Source organism: Apium graveolens, chromosome 10, assembly GCF_009905375.1.
Source record: "Apium graveolens cultivar Ventura chromosome 10, ASM990537v1, whole genome shotgun sequence".
NCBI lineage: Eukaryota > Viridiplantae > Streptophyta > Magnoliopsida > Apiales > Apiaceae > Apium > Apium graveolens.
In genome coordinates this window covers 183,544,038-183,563,029 of record NC_133656.1, presented here as the reverse complement: position 1 = coordinate 183,563,029, position 18,992 = coordinate 183,544,038, and positions in this window count along the sequence as shown.

The window sequence follows — 18,992 nt, the reverse complement described above, 5'->3', positions numbered from 1 at the left end:
AGAGTCATCATATTCTGATGATGATGATTCAGAAACTGAAAGTTTATCTGAAGCTGATGTTGATACTGAGATGATGCAACTGTGTGCTCTAATGGTGAAGGGTATCACAAAGATAGCCTACAAGAAATTCAGGAAAGGGAAGAAGTTTTTCAGGAAAGGTGGAAGTTCTGAAAAGAAAGGGTTCAGAAAGTCTGAAGGCAAAGGAGGAAAGTCTGACAGAGGAGACAACTCAAATGTCAAATGCTATAATTGTGGTGAAAGAGGCCACATATCTCCTGACTGCAAGAAAGGAAAAAGTGATAAAGGCAAGGCACTTGTCACAAAGAAGAAAAGCTGGACAGACACTTCAGATTCTGAAGATGAGGTGAACTATGCCTTGATGGCAAATGCTGATAGCAGCCCTGAAACTGCTGAATTGAAGGTACCTCAAATAACCTTTGTTTTTTATACTGATGATATTACTGAGTTGAGATTATACCTTAAAACCATGTTCATTAGTTTTAGAGATCAGACTTTAACATGTGAAAGATTAACATATGAAAATCTTGATCTTAAAAACAGAAATAACTATTTAGAAAAGGAGTTAGTTTTTCTTCATCAAACTAAGAAAGAAAGAGATGAGGCTTTTTATGTTAGAGATGAAGTGCTAAAATTGAATGAATCTCTAAAAACTGATTTAGAAAAGGAAAGAGAGATCATCAGAACTTGGACTAACTCTAGCAGAACAACTCAGAATTTACTAAGTAGTGGATACTGGAAAGAGGGCTTAGGCTATGGAGATGATAAAAGTGAGAAAGGAACTATGCAAATTGAGCCAATTTTTGTTAAACAGACTGCTAAGCCAAAGGTAAATCCTGTTAAGTTTGTAGCAAAAACTGTAATGTCTGATTCTGAAAAGATGAAAGAGTCTAGGACAGAAGTCAAAGAAAAGTCAACTTCTGATAAATTAAAACAGGATAAATCAGCTGAAGTTAACATAGGCTTAATGATAAAGAAGCAGCTTAAGCATAAGTTAAAAGAGATTAGAAATGTAAACAAGGCAAAGGAAGCTAGGAAAAATAGGAATGGAAAGGAAGGTGTGAATAAAAGCAATAATTATTTGCCTGTTCCTAATGCTCCTAGAAAGAAATGTTATAACTGTGGAAACTCTAACCATCTTGTTTTTTTTGCAGGAAAAATTAAGATATAAACTCTTTACCTCCTAAATCAGGAGTTAAGAGTCAGTCTGTTAGGTTTAAACCACAAAATCCTTGTTTTCATTGTGGTAGTTTATGGCATTCCATTTATACTTGTAAGGAATATCATAGTTTGTACTATGATTATTATCAAATAAAACCTTCTTTGAAGAAAGTTAGTATTATTTCTTCTAGTGTAAAGTCTGATGCAAAGTCTGATATAAATTCTGATAAACAACATGTTAGCATAAACTCTGAAATTAAATCCGCTGCAAATGCTAACAAACTTAAAAAGGTCAAAGGATCCAAGCAAGTCTGGGTCCTTAAAACTAATCAATAGTGGTCTTTGTGATTGCAGGGCAACAGGAAAAACATCCTAGTTCTTGATAGTGGATGTTCAGGACATATGACTGGAAATAAAGCCCTGCTATCAGACTTTGTGGAGAAAGCTGGCCCGTGAGTTTCTTATGGAGATGACAACATGGGAAAAACTCTGGGATATGGAAATATCAATCTTGGGAATGTCATCATTGAATCAGTAGCTCTTGTCTCAGGACTTAAACACAATCTGCTAAGTGTGAGTCAAATATGTGACAGAGGTTATCATGTGGATTTCTTTGAAGAACACTGTGAAGTTGTAAGTAATTCTACAGGCAAAGTAGTTCTGAAAGGTTACATGCATGGTAACATTTAAGAAGCCAGACTTTCAACAAACTCTGATGGTTCTGCAATATGTCTATTGAGTAGAGCATCAATTGAAAAAAGATGGAATTGGCATAAGAGACTCTCTCATTTAAATTTTAACAACATAAATGAGATAGTAAAGAAAGATCTCGTGAGAGGACTGCCAAAATCAGTATTTGCTCCTGATGACCTTTGTGATTCATGTCAAAAGGCAAAACAAAGAAAATCTTCATTCAAGAGCAAACTAAATCCTCAATTCTTGAGCCTTATCACCTACTACATGTTGATCTATTTGGTCCAGTCAATGTCATGTCTATTGCAAAAAAGAAATATGCTATGGTTATAGTGGATGAGTTCACAAGATACACTTGAGTGTATTTCTTGCACAAGAAGAATGAAACTGCATCTACTCTAACTGATCATGTCAAACAGCTGGATAAATTAGTCAAATATTCTGTTAAAATAATAAAAAGTGATAATGGCACTGAGTTCAAGAATTCAATCATGGAAGAGTTCTGCAAAGAGCATGGAATTAAGCAGGAATTTTCTGCACCTGGAACTCCACAGCAAAATGGAGTTGTAGAAAGAAAGAATAGGACTCTCATTGAAGCTGCACGAACTATGCTTGATGAAGCAAAGCTGCCAACCTACTTTTGGGCTGAAGCTGTGCAGACTGCTTGTTTTACACAGAATGCTACACTCATAAACAAGCATGGAAAACACCATATGAGATGGTGAAGAAAAAGAAGCCAAATCTGAAATACTTTCATGTATTTGGATGTAAGTGTTTTGTTCTTAAGACTCATCCTGAACAGCTGTCAAAATTTGATCTAAAAGCTGATGAAGGAATTTTTGTTAGATATCCACTTTCCACAAAAGCCTTCAGAGTCTACAATTTAAGAACAAGGGTTGTCATGGAATCTATCAATGTATCTTTTGATGATAAGAAGATTACTGGACTTGAAGATTTCAATGATCATGATCAGCTGAGATTTGAAAATGAAGATTTAAGTTCTGATTCTGTAAATTCTGATGGCCTAAATCCCGATCCTGTAAGTTCTGACGGGTTAAATTCTGATGTCATTGAAACTGTGGTAACTACTCCAAGGGAAAATGCACCTGTTCAGGGGGAGCAAGCTAAAGATCCTACTGAAGATCCTACCACTGTTAGTGTATACTGAAAATATTTATTTGAAGTATGTACATTTATTTCTGGCCAGTTTATTTGAGAATCATTTGAATGTTTACATGTTGTCTAATATTATATATTGTGAACAATCTAGTATCAAATGGGATACAGAATATTAGATTGTTAAATACGGTTATATAATATAATAAGGTTCACTGCACAGGTGGTGTTGGACAATCCACTGGTATGGCTGTAGTATTATTTAGATTAGTTTATATTGACTAATAAATAATACTAGCATACTTTGTGTATATTGAACATGATCAAATTTAGAATTGTTCCCTTAATACTGATTAAGAAGGAGAATTAAGATTCTATGTTATTATTAATGCTTAGGTTCTTAATCCAGAAATAGTAATTGACACGTGTATATTATTTACATGCTTTGATTTATATATGAAATAATTCTTTTGAATTATATCATTATATTTTGGGTGATGGAATTATATACATGGTGGATATTATTTATTGAAGGAATCCATGTCCTGATAATATTCCGGTTAATGATGTCCCCTTGAAAGCTCAAAAAGATTTAATTATGTGAAACCCTGCAGGTGGAATTTATTCTGGCATAATTAAATAAAGGTTGAGTGGATGATCAAGGATAAAAGATATTAATTAAATAAATTATCAGTAATTTATTTAATTAATGGACATATGATATTTTAAACATGGGGAATTTAATAAGCAAATAATATTGGAACCGAATTAATTAAATTACGGTATTAGGAAAGGTAGTACAAATATTAATTCTTTAGTGGATTGAATTAATATTTAATTACATTGGGCTAGGCTCAAGATGTAATTAGAAGGCCCAACCTAATTATCCATGGTCCCTATTGTAGCCTATATATATTCTTATTCTCTTCTTGCTTGGAATTGTGTGAAAACATATTGTAGCCACCAAGGAGCAAGAAGAGAGGATAACTTGAGAAGACGGAGGCCACACTTCGCTCAAGGGAATTTGGGAATACAATAGAAGAGCGTGGAATCAACCATTAACAAGGTAATCCTCTTTTCGTAATCTTTATCGTAAAACGTAGTAACACCCTAAGTCCGTGGTTCCCAACAATTGGTATCAAGAGCCTGGTAATGGGTTCTACGTTTTATGATATAATGTCCATGTCGTAATTATATATGCGTGTATATAGTGTTTTGCTTGTATTGGTTTTGATGCAGGTTGTTAATCCACTATTATGGCCATGTATATTTTAATTATGTGTTTGGATCCCACGTGGTTTAATCGTGGTTAATTTTTGTTTTGGTTTCCACGTGGTTTAATCATGGTTGTAATTTACACGAGGGTTGATCGTGTTAGAATAGATTTTACAAAATTAGTTTTGTATTAGATCTACTTTTTTTTGTAATTATTCCGGGTATTTTGTAATAGTTATGTGCGATCGAAAATCAATTCCGGTAGTTTTTTGTTCCGCTGTGCGATTACAAGGGGCTGCTGTTGATGTTTGGATCGAACAAAATCAAAACAAAACTCACAGAAGCGGCCGCGGCGGCAGCTGGGGCTGCTGGGGCCACTGCGGCAGCTGGGACTGCTGCGGCAGCTGGGACTGCTTGGGCTGCTGGGGGCGTCGGGGCGCGCTTGGGGCAGATTTTTTTTGAGAGCTAGATTTTTTTTTCAAGGGCCATAATAGTGGAAAATTTATTTTAATTTTTTCCATTAAATTTTAATTATTGCTTTAATTTATTGATTATATGTGTCGTTAATTATGTGTGTAATTCTTTTAAAATTGCATGTTTAACTTAATTAGGACGACATGGACATAAATTTTATTTATTGCTTTAATTAAATGTTATATGTTGTTAAAATTATGTGTGTATTTTGAATGCATGATTAGACATAATTATAACAACATAGGGCCCTATTTAATTTTAAAATTCCTCAATTTTAATAAAAAAAATTCTAAGTGGGAGAGGGAATTAATATGAAATTAAATTCCATGGTCTCCATTATTGGTTGTAGGTAATTTAACATAAAGACGAATATAAATTATATATACGTCTCCCATCGTGGCATGTAATTTATGGTGTCTAGAATGTTATAGAAATTACTAGAACAAACTTCTTAAATTAATAAATTTTGAAAGGAATAAATACAGATTTTCTTTATTTCTGATTTGGGGCGATTTTGTCAAAAACGGGTTCATCAAAATAATATAGTCCACCCCAACGTGGCATATTGTTTAGTAATAGGACCGAAGTAACATTTAAACAAAATTAGGTGGTATACATGTCACACATCGTGGCGTACCAGAAGCCTATGGTGTTTATATGTTAGTGCATTAAATTTTAATAATTGTTAGAGGAATCAATAGATCTTAATAATTAATGCACCCTTATTTATGTGATGTTTTTATGCATGATTCTCAGGATAAAATGGGTTTTAATCCACTATTCACCATACTTAAGGATAACAAACTTACCAGACCTAACTATATTGAATGGAAACGAAATTTGGACATTGTGTTCACTGCTGAGGAGTACAAGTTTTGCAGTTATGAACCCAAGCCTGAACAGCCTGCTGTTGATGCTCCTGAAGATGAGAAAGAGTATTATAAACAGTGGATTAAGGCTGATGAAATGTCGCGATGTTACATTCTGGCAGCAATGTCGGGTGTTTTGCAGCATCAGCATCAATCTATGGCCACTGATTCGGATATGCTCTTTAATCTCAAGGAACTTTTTGGAGATCAGAATAGGGCTGCTAGGCAAGTAGCCATGAAGGCTTTAATGAACACTCAGATGGCTGAAGGCACACCTGTAAGGGATCATGTTCTCAAGATGATGTCTCATCTGAATGAGATAGAGATCCTTGGTGCTGAACTTGACGGGGAAACCCAGATTGACATTATCCTTATGAGCTTGTCCAAGAGTTTTGAGCAGTTCCGCTTGAAATACAACATGAACAAAAGGCAGTATAGTCTCGCGGAACTGCTGACAGAACTTCAGGCAGCTGAAGGATTATTTCGGCAGAGTGTTCAAGTGAATGTGGCTGAGAAAGGTTTTTCCTCTATGCCGAAAGGTATTAAGAAGAAGAAAAAGGCTCAGACACAGAAAGCTGTGAAGGCAGTGGGAGTTCAGGGTGGTGTGAAAAAGCCTAAGGGAAAGTGCTTCAGATGCAAACAGTCAGGTCACTGGAAACATGATTGTCCTCTTCCTAAGAAGACAAACAATACTGGTATGTCTCTTTCTCTAGTTACAGAAACATTTATAGCGGCTATATCTACGAGCACTTGGTGTGTAGATACAGGAGCCACTATCATGTTTGTAATTCTATGCAGGGGTTCCAACTATCCAGAATGCTTAGAGATGGTGAGATATACGTGTTCATGGGAGATGCTACGAAAGTAGCAGTAGTTGCAGTAGGAGTTATTCATTTATCTTTTGGTTCTGATAGGATTTTGGTTTTGAACAATTGTCTTTATGTACCTTCTTTTAGAAGGAATTTAATTTCAGTTTCTAAACTTGCTTTGGATGGTTATAATGTTTGTTTGGATCGTAATGTTTCTATTATGATGAATAAACGAATTATATGTTTTGGTACATTGCAAGACAATTTGTATATAATTAATCCTAGTCAACCTGCACTGCAACTGCAATTTAGGGAATTGAACAACACATCTTCTAACTCTACTAAAAGAAAGGAACCTTCTAGTTTGAACCAAACATATCTTTGGCACTTGAGATTAGGTCATATTAACTTGAGGAGGATTCAAAGACTGGTAGTAGACGGGCCTTTAAGCTCATTGGCAGTGGAGCCATTTCCAGTTTGTGAATCCCGCTTGGAAGGTAAAATGACTAATAGGCCTTTCAAGGCAAAAGGGAATAGAGCCAAACAACTGTTAGAATTGGTTCACTCTGATTTATGTGTACCCATGAATATCCAAGCAAGAGGTGGTTATGAATATTTCGTCACTTTCATTGATGATTATTCTAGATATGGGTACGTTTATTTGTTGCACCGTAAGTCTGAGTGCTTTGATAAGTTCAAAGAGTACAAAGCTAAAACGGAGAAGCGACTTAATAAAAGTATCAAGTCACTACGATCAGATCGTGGTGGCGAATACTTGCTTGGAGAATTTAGGGAATATTTATCAGAAAATGGGATAGAATCCCAGTTAACTGCACCAGGCACACCCCAGCAGAACGGTGTAGCAGAGAGAAGGAACCAGACTCTTTTAGAGAGTGTTAGATCGATGATGAGTTATTCGGATTTACCCAAGTCGTTTTGGGGACATGCCTTAGAGACAACAGCTTATCTTCTGAACTTAGTACCTTCTAAGTCGGTTCCTAAAACCCCCTTAGAATTGTGGACCGGGGATAAACCGAGTCTAAGACATATTCAAATATGAGGTTGTCCAGCACATGTGCTGAACAAGAACGCGACTAAGTTAGAATCTCGTACAGAAGTAAGGTTGTTTGTAGGCTACCCCATGGGAATGAAAGGATATTTATTTTATAGTCTGAAGAATCGGGATGTCATTGTTAGCACCAATGCAAGATTCTTGGAGGAGGACTATATAATGAATCACAAACCCATGAGTAGTGTCGTTTTAGAGGAACTAGTGGGAGGGACAAATAATACCCATGAAGCTGTAGTACAAGTAGAACAACCACAACATAATGTACAACCTGTCACTAATACCGCACCAGTGCCTCGTCGTAGTGGGAGGGTTGTTCAACAGCCTGATAGATTCATGTTTTTGGGAGAGTCTTCAGACTTGGTCCCTGGTGAACATGATGATGATCCCCGTACATACGAAGAGGCAGTACAAGACAAAGATGCAGATCTTTGGCAAAAGGCGATGGAATCTGGGATAGAATCAATGTATTCTAATCAGGTCTGGGAGCTCGTGGAACCACCCAAAGGTATAAAACCTATTGGATGTAAGTGGATCTACAAGAAAAAGAGGGGATTAGATAAAAAGGTGAAAGTCTGGAAAGCAAGACTTGTTGCGAAAGGGTATACTCAGAAAGAAGGTATCGATTATGAGGAAACCTTTTCACCGGTAGTCATGCTTAAGTCAATCCGTATTCTTTTATCTATAGCAGCTCATCTCGATTATGAGATTTGGCAAATGGATGTCAAGACAGCTTTTCTTAATGGAAGTCTTGAAGAAACCATCTATATGCAGCAACCAAAAGGATTCATTAAGGAAGGCCAAGAGCATCTGGTATGTAAGCTTAAGAGGTCTATTTATGGACTTAAACAAGCTTCTAGAGACTGGAATATTCGTTTTGATCAGGCAGTCCAGTCATATGGATTTGATCAAAGTCCAAGCGAATCGTGCGTGTATAAGAGAAGTGAAGGTAATGCAGTGGTTTTTCTAGTACTATTTGTAGATGATATTTTACTCATTGGAAACAATGTTGAGATGTTGTTATCAGTAAAGGCATGGTTGTTCAAATAATTTGACATGAAGGACTTAGGTGAAGCGGCATACATCCTTGGGATCAAAGTTATAAGGGATCGCAAGAAAATGATGTTGGCTTTATCTCAAGAGCCCTACATTGATGAAGTATTAGCTCGTTTTAACATGCAGAACTCCAAGAAAGGTTTTTTACTTTTTAAGCATGGAGTTGCTCTATCTAAGAAGCAGTGTCCTTCGACACCTAAGGATATAGAGAGCATGAAAGCAGTTCCTTATGCTTCAGCATGTGGAAGCTTAATGTATGCTATGTTATATACGAGGCCTGACATCTGCTTTACTGTAGGCATGGTTAGTAGATATCAGTCGAACCCAGGTCAGGAACATTGGAGTGCAGTAAAAACTATACTCAAGTACCTGAGAAGGACTAAGGAGTATATGTTAATTTACAAGGCCTCAGATCTATTTCCTTTGGGATATACTGATTCAGATTTCCAATCAGATAGGGATAAGAGGAAATCAACCTCGGGATATGTTTTTACTTTGGGAGGTGGAGCCGTTATATGGAGGAGTGTAAAGCAGAAATGCATTGTAGACTCCACCATGGAGGCCGAGTACGTGGCGGCCTCTGAGGCTGCCAAGGAGGCTGTATGGTTCAGGAACTTCCTTTTGGACTTAGATGTGATACCTAATTTGCCTAGGAGCTTGACGGTGTATTGTGATAACACTGGTGCTGTGGCAAATTCAAAGGAACCGCGAGACCACAAAGCAGCTAAACATATTGAACGTAAGTATCATCTCATACGAGGAATCGTAAAGCGAGGGGATATAGTTGTGGCTCACATATCATCAGAAGACAACCGGGCAGATCCTTTCACAAAGAGCTTGCCAACCAAGGTTTTTGACAAGCATGTGGAAGCGATAGGAGTCAGATGGATGGACACATAGATTTTTATGTAATAGTGGATTAAATAAACACTGATGTACACATAGAATATTTTGAGTATAAGTGGGAGATTGTTAGTGTATACTGAAAATATTTATTTGAAGTATGTACATTTATTTCTGGCCAGTTTATTTGAGAATTATTTGAATGTTTACATGTTGTCTAATATTATATATTGTGAACAATCTAGTATCAAATGGGATACAGAATATTAGATTGTTAAATACGGTTATATAATATAATAAGGTTCACAGCATAGGTGGTGTTGGACAATCCACTGGTATGGCTGTAGTATTATTTAGATTAGTTTATATTGACTAATAAATAATACTAGTATACTTTGTGTATATTGAACATGATCAAATTTAGAATTGTTCCCTTAATACTGATTAAGAAGGAGAACTAAGATTCTATGTTATTATTAATGCTTAGGTTCTTAATCCGGAAATAGTAATTGACACGTGTATATTATTTACATGCTTTGATTTATATATGAAATAATTCTTTTGAATTATATCATTATATTTTGGGTGATGGAATTATATACATGGTGTATATTATTTATTGAAGGAATCCATGTCCTGATAATATTCGGGTTAATGATGTCCCCTTGAAAGCTCAAAAAGATTTAATTATGTGAAACCCTGCAGGTGGAATTTATTCTGGCATAATTAAATAAAGGTTGAGTGGATGATCAAGGATAAAAGATATTAATTAAATAAATTATCAGTAATTTATTTAATTAATGGACATATGATATTTTAAACATGGGGAATTTAAAAGCAAATAATATTGGAACCGAATTAATTAAATTACGGTATTAGGAAAGGTAGTGCAAATATTAATTCTTTAGTGGATTGAATTAATATTTAATTACATTGGGCTAGGCTCAAGATGTAATTAGAAGGCCCAACCTAATTATCCATGGTCCCTATTGTAGCCTATATATATTCTTATTCTCTTCTTGCTTGGAATTGTGTGAAAACATATTGTAGCCACCAAGGAGCAAGAAGAGAGGATAACTTGAGAAGACGGAGGCCACACTTCGCTCAAGGGAATTTGGGAATACAATAGAAGAGCGTGGAATCAACCATTAACAAGGTAATCCTCTTTTCGTAATCTTTATCGTAAAACATAGTAACACCCTAAGTCCGTGGTTCCCAACAACCACAACTTAAGACTCTCAAGAAGCATCAGAACCTGTCACTGGCTCTTCAAGTTCTGATTCATCATGTTCAGATGAGCCAAATTCTGATAATTTTGGAAACTCTGATTCTTCAAATCCTGAAGTATCCAACTCAAATTTTGAAGTCTCAGAGAGCATAACTACATGGGGGAGCATCAGAAAATGATGATGGAGACAACATGGATCATGGGGGAGGATCCAGTTCTAGAAATCAACTTCCATCTGCAAGGAAGTGGACCAAATCAAATACACCTGACTTAATAATTGAAGATCCTGAAGCAGGTGTCAGAACTAGAACTGCAACATCAAATGAATGTCTCTATCATTCCTTTCTGTCTCAGACTGAACCAAAGAAAGTGGAAGAAGCTCTTCAAGATGCTGATTGGGTTCAAGAAATGCAGGAAGAGTTAAATGAATTTGAAAGAAATAAAGTCTGGACCCTAGTGCCAAGACCAAAGAACAGATCAATTGTTGGCACAAAATGGGTGTTCAAAAATAAAACTGACAGTAATGACATAATTACAAGAAACAAAGCATGGCTGGTTGTTAAAGGCTACTCACAACATGAGGGTATTGATTATGATGAAACATTTGCACCAGTTGCTAGATTGGAAGCCATAAGAATCTTTTTGGCTTATGCTGCTCACAAAAACTTTAAAGTCTTTCAAATGGATGTGAAAAGTGCTTTTCTTAATGGAGAATTGGAAGAAGTGGTATATGTTGAACAACCTCCAGGATTTGTAGATTCAAAATTTCCAAATCATGTCTACAGATTAGACAAAGCACTTTATGGCCTTAAGCAAGCTCCAAGAGTATGATATGAGACTTTATCTCAATTCCTTCTGGAAAATGGATTTCACAAAGGTACAATTGATAAAACACTGTTCTACCTCAATCATGGAAAGGACTTACTTTTGGTACAGATATATATTGATGATATCATATTTGGTTCTACTAATGTCAAACTCTGTGAAAGGTTGGCAAAGCTAATGCAGTCAAGATATCAAATGAGTATGATGAGAGAACTTAGTTATTTTCTGGGACTTCAAGTCAAGCAAAATGAAGAAGGTACTTTTATAAATCAATCCAAGTATACCAGAAATTTACTGAAGAAATTTGGAATGCAAGACTTTTCAACTGCATCCACTCCCATGACCACTGTGTTGGATTTTAAACGCAGCGGGGGCATGGCAAAACACTTTTACACATATAAAATCCAAATAAAAGCATATAAATTTTGAATAAAAATTCGAGGGATCGAATCTAACCTTTTAAAATAATTCGGAGACAACGATCAGAGATCCTTAGCAGTTGCTCATCAAGTGTGAAGCACTGCACCGGTATCTACCAAGAAAACGATGTTAAGGAGGAGGAAGGAGGTGGAGAGAATTGGGTTTTCCAAACTTTTTTGGGTTTTCGGGTTTCGATGTGGGTTAGAATAAAATAGGGTCTATAATAGTGTATTTATAGGCAAAATTTTCAGCTGAAATTTTCCCATAAATATTATTATTATTATCCCATTTATTATTCTTATTAATAATTAAAACACCTTTTAATTATTAATCTTTTTCTAAACACTTTAGAAATAATTCTCTCTCTTGATTTAATTTCCAAAAATTAAATCCTTTAATTAATAATATCAAGAACTTTTCTTAATTAATTTATAATCAATTAAATCTCATTTAATCAATTATTAAATTTGCCAATTAATTATTTATTTCATAAATAAATAATTATCAGCCATTATTAATTAATTCCTCCATCATTAAATTATTCTCTTTTTATGGTGTGACCCTGTAGGTTCAATATTAAGCCGGTAGTAGAAATGAATAATAATAAAACTATTTTATCATTATTTATATAAATTCTCTAATTTATTAAATATGATTAATTAATTAATCACATTTATTCTACATCGTGAGGGATACTTCTCAGCATATCGCGACTATCCGGATAATATGAATTCACTGCTTAGAATACCAAGAACCTATTCAGTGAATAGTTACCGTACAATAAACTCCTTCTACCCTACAATGTCCCGATTAAATACAAGGCATGGATCTCGTGTCAAGCCTATCTAATTCAATCACTTTGCTTACCATTTACTATACGTAGTTCTATGCAAATTAGAAACTCCTTTCTAATTTCATTTACTCTGGCCAGAGATTCCTGAACCAGCATAAGTGGATCAGCCTTGAACATTCGCTTCCTTCACTGGAAGGGGTAGATCCTTTATTGATCATACACTCTCTTCGTGTACAAATTCCTATACCCAGAAGAGCCCTAATAATTGTCCCTGGAGACTAAGAACTAAACCAAAGCATAGTTCAGTGTACACAAGATGACTATGATGACCTCAAGTCTAAGGATACTTGTACAACTATCACTATGTGAACAACTGCTGACACGTGAGTGAACTCCATCAGTTGTTCAGCTGTGCGAGTCATGTTCAGTGAACTTATTCCATAATAAGCACCTACATACTAGCTATAGTGTCACCACACAAATGTCTAGGAGAACAGACATCCTTCATAATGAAGCAAGCATAGTATGTACCGATCTTTGCGGATTATTAATTACCAGTTAGTAATCCTATGACCAGGAACTATTTAAGTTTAGAGTTATCATCTTTTTAGGTCTCACTATTATGATCTCATCATAATCCATAAAAAGCTTTAATCTAAATTATGGTATATCTTATTTAAACACTTAAATAGATAAAGCCCGTAATAAAAACAAAATAAGTCTTTATTAATATCAATGAAATCAAAACAGATTACATAAAAGTTATTCCTAAATCCTAATACATGATTGGACTTAGGACATATTCCTTTCAATCTCCCACTTGTACTAAAGCCAATCACTCTGGTATCTAATACCCATCTTGTCTTTATGACGATCAAAGTGACTTTCATAAAGTAGCTTTGTGAGTGGGTCTGCTATGTTGTTATGTGTGTCAACTTCAATTCAATACAACACAAAAAATGTTATCGCGCTGCCACTAACCCTTTTGTAGACGCATGGTTCATCTACGTTTTTTATAAAATCAAACTCTTTGATTGTCTACAGGTAAAAGGTTTCATCAAAGTCCGAACTGATTTTAACTGGGCTACAGGTAAAAGGTTTCATCAAAGTCAATCCATTGCCTTTGTTTGAATCCTTTTGCCACAAGCCTGCCCTTATAAGTCTCCACCTGGCCATCTGCTATAATCTATCTTTTGTATACCGTATACATAGATTCCATTCCGGATTTCATGGCACTATGCCATTTCTCCGAGTCAACACTACTCATAGCCTCATTATAGGTCACAGGGTCGTCATCATCAATGATCGACAACTCTTTGTCATTCTCAATGACAAGGCCATATTACCTCTCAGGTTGGCGAGACACTCTCCCTGACCTATGAATGGGCTGTTCCACAAAAGGTTGTTCAGTCAGAACAGGTGTTTCCACTCGATCTGTAGTAGTTTGTGCTTCTTGAACTTCATCAAGTTCAATTTTGCTCCCACTGTTTCCTTCAAGGATAAACTCCTTTTCCAAGAAGGTAGCATGTCTGGAGACAAACACCCGATGATCGGTGCAAAAGTAATACCCTAAAGTCTCTTTAGGATATCCCACAAAACTACATTTTCCGGATCGATATTCCAGCTTATCTGGGTCAACTTTCTTGACATAAGCTGGACATCCCCAAATCTTAATGTGTTTAAGACTCGGTTTCCTTTCTTTCCATATCTCATACGAAGTTTGAGGAACAGATTTTGGAAGACACCTTATTCAGTAAATATGCTGAGGTTTCCAATGCATAACCCCATAGGAATACTGGAAGATTTGCATAGCTCATCATGGACCGAACTATGTCTAACAAAGTTCGATTTCTCCTTTCAGATACTAATCTGGAGGAGTCCATCGGGAGATTATACCATTTACTTTGAGATAATCCAGAAACTCTCCGTTCAAGTATTCACCACCTCGATCTAATCGAAGAGTTATAATACTATGTTTGGTTGTTTCTCCACTTCATACTTATATTCTTTGAACTTTTCAAAGGCCTCAGACTTGTGTTTCATCAAACACATATCCGAATCCAGATCTATCATCTATGAACGTAATGAAGTATGAAAATCCACCCATGGCTTGCGTAGACATTGGTCCACATACATCTGTGTGTACCATTCCTAGCAAATTTGCAGCCCTCTCTCCATGTCTACTAAATGGAGACTGCAATGCCACTATAAAGTGAGATTTTCATCATCCCTTTTCTTTTATTAGTTTGTTCAATCTGAAATAAATTATGTCACATACATACAGACCATTATTTAAAGTACCACATCCATAAAAAAATATTATCTCTAAGAATAGAACATATATTATACTCAATAATAAATGAAAAATCCAGCCAAGTCTAACATGGGAATAATATTCCTCACAATCGAGGGAACAAAATAACAATTATTTCAAACAATAGTCTTGCCCGTAGGCCTATGTAAATGAAATGATTCTACATCTACAGCAGCAACTCTTGCTCCATTTCCATCAGTAGAATCACCTCCTCTTCCTCAAGAGTCCTACTTCTCCTTGGTCCCTGCAACAAATTGCAGATATGAGAACCACATGCGGTATCTAATACCCAAGTAGAAATGACATATTCACTTCTATCATGAACATACCTGAATCAGAAGCGGTAGTCTCACTACCCTTCTTCTTCTTCAATTCTGCAAGGTAAACCTTGCAGTTCCTCTTCCAGTGCCCCACCTTGTTACAGTGAAAGCAAACAACTTTGCTCTTGGGGTCTTCAGCTTTTGGTGGAACCGGCATTTTCTCACCTACTTTCTTCTTCTTGGAAGAGTTCCTCTTCCTTTTCTTAGGATTGGAACCTTCACCAATTAGAAGAACAGAACTCTTCTTAGGGGGAAAATTCGATTCCGCAGTCTTCAACATGTTGTGGAGTTCAGGTAGGCTGACATCCAACTTATTCATGTGAAAGTTCACAACAAACTGCGAGAACGAACTCGGAAGCGATTGCAAGACCAAGTCTTGGCTCAGCTCCCCATCCATGGCAAAACCAAGTTGTCCAAGACGTTCAATCAAATTGATCATCTTAAGTACATGGTCATTCACAGATGATCCCTCAGACATCCTACAACCGAAAAACTCCTTCGATATCTCATATCGAGCTGTCCTCCCTGCCACATCATACAAATCTTGTAGATGTATGAGGATAGTGTGAGCATCCATATGCTCATGTTGCTTCTGTAGCTCAATGTTCATGGAAGCTAGCATGATGCATTGAGAAACATTTGCATCATCTATCCACTTACGATACACAACATGTTCATCATTATGTGCATCACTAGCAGGTTCAGTAGGCTTAGGTGAGTCAATCACGTATTCCAGCTTCTCAATCCTGAGAACAATTCTCAAGTTTCGAAGCCAGTCAGCATAATTAGGACCAGTCAATTTGTGAGCATCTAGTATGCTCCTGAGTGATAGTGCAGAAGACATAATGTATATTGTAAATCTGTAAATGATAAACATATAACAACACTTAGCAAATATTCGATTTCATTTCAAAACACTATATGAATCGGGTCTTTATTCATAAGTGGCTCCCACTAGTTTATCTAAATTTATTCAACCCCCTACGTGAAAATTTAAGCATTCATAATGCTAGTGGGAATAGGGATCCTACATTCCATCACACAACCTCGGCTGTGGCACGAAACGCCATGTAATGTTCAATAGGTAGACAACTCTTGTCAATTACATCTAATATTATTCCCTAATCAAACTTTAGCCTCTTGAATAATTGAGTCACGGCTGTGGCACGACAAACTCAATATTCTAAGTCAAGTCTAACCCAACATTCTGTACAATTGAATCAGTCCCCAAAGGCCCACGGCTGTGGCATGTAACGATCTTTAGATTCTTATTCAATGTACACATCTCTATGTAATAGACAAGTATTTCTTATTTCGAAATCAAAGCCCTCGGCTGTGGCACGAAACGACAATGATTCAAAAATAAGAACTACTTTCTACCATGTTGGAAGGCTATGACCGACACAAGCCCGTTGTATCATTGGCCAATTACTACTTGATATTATTTAATTTTAGAGGGATTATATTATTTTACAATCATAATCATATTATAAAGAAATTCTTCCTTTTAAATTAAATATTTCAAATCAATAATCAATAATCAGATGATTCCCAGATCGGGTGGAGCATTGTCAAGAGGCGTCACTTAATAACCCTTTCTTACAGATAGAAATATGTTGTTGACAGAATCATCCTTTCTCTTATATCGAAAATTCATATTCAATTACGTGTTTCATAAACACAAGAATCTCATGATTGTATTCATAATATTATTATTAAGGTTATGAAACAATTTCACTATACTAGGTTGTCTAACAAACGCCTTATGTTTATTTAAGTTCACCTAAATCTATCATCGCATGATAAACGAAGCATATATCACATATATCAACATGAATAAACATCAAGGTAGGCATGTTACATCATCTAGCACATTAGAACAAGCAATATACATCTCTATGTATCACAAGAAGCATTTAAAATCAATTCAAACGATCAAAAACAGCTTTAAAACATTTTATGGAATATAAAAAGTTCAAAACTTTTATATAAACTAAAATTGATCACTCCATTAGATCCGTCTCGGAAAAACGAATCCAACGGTATATTGCACGCCCAAAACGGAGTTACGAAACTCCCAGAAAATCAATTTTAAAATCAACAGACGGGCTGTAACGCATTACAGGAACGCGTTACAGGACCTGTAACGCATTCCGGTGATGCGTTACACCCCTTTTCAGCCATTAAAGGGTGTAACGCATTCCGTGAATGCGCCACAGGTGTGTAACGCATTCTCGGAATGCGTTACACCCCTATTTTTTTTTCTTTTCTGCAGCAGCCGCCGCCGCCCATGGAATTCCGTGCCGCAGACCTGTAGCCCTGTCCCTTGTCTCGTCTGTCTCGGTGCAGCAGCAAACAACAGCAGTACAACACAGACACAGCAGATGGAGTACAGATATATATACATACTTACAATTATATATATATATGATTATTTAATACGAATTTTAATTGAAACAACTTCAAAAATTCATAATAAAAAATCTATACATCATAAAATTATGAAAAAAATACCCAGACGATCTACAACACTTGTAGAACCCAGATCAACATTCAAAATTATTCTGAGAAACGATTTCTTATCAGACAAAATTAATCCATGATATAACTTGTAAAAATCATAATTAATTCATAAAAGCACATAAAATTCTGAAATTTTTACCACAGATCTATATGCATACAACCTATGCTCTGATACCATTGTTGGATTTTAAACGCAGCGGGGGTATGGCAAAACACTTTTACACATATGTTATTTCTAGAGAACTAACAATGAGATTTACAGAAGGGGGGTTGAATGTAAATCTCAAAACTTTTTCAAGTTTTGAGCAGTTTATAAAGACTGTGTGTTCAAGATGAACAAGTGTGTGAATTGCTTTAAGCTGATACAGACAGATATATATTCAAACACAAATGTAAAGAACACAATAAACCTTTAAAAACTTTTCTGGTGGATTTGTTGTTCCACCAGAGATGGTATTTCAGAAATTCTGTGATCTAAGAATTTGATCACAGCTGCATCCTAGTACAAACTAGATAATTTTTCTCTCAAGATTTTTCTAAACAGCTCTGGAAAAATTCTTATCTAATTACTAGCTACTACTTGGTTTATATGTTACCAAGTTTACAAGTGAAGACAAGGATATATAAAATAATAAAGTAAGATCTCCACTTGTTTCTTCTCCAGTTCACTCCAGTACTTTGTTGACTTAATGTCTCTTTATACTAGAGTAGAACGGCTGCTTTTTCTGATGTTCCTGAAATTAGGCTGCCACATTTCAGTTATCTCTGTTCACCCACGTGCCTCTGTTTGTAGGTACAACTACCACTTATCAACGGTTAATCAACAGAACATCCGTTGAAGCTTTCATCCGTTGATTCACTCATCCGTTGAAGCTTTAGAGACATCCATTGAAGCTTAGCTTCTCATCCGTTGAAGGTCTTTAAGTCATCCGTTGATACCACTTCATTTATACAAAATTACAAGGCATGAAATATTTACAATTGGCCTTCCTATCTGCATATCTTCTAGTAGTCAACATGACTCATAGTTTCTCTCAACTTCTAAGAATTACATCTTAAATACAGAGACTGAAATATGCTACAACACTAGACTTATTTCTAAGTAAAGCTACACCATCAACGGATAGCCAAAGTGGTCTTATCCGTTGAGGCTACAGACACTGAATTTCTACTTAAGTGTTTTGTTAAACATATCATCAAACTAATGCACATATATTCCTAACAATCTCCCCCTATTTATGTCTAT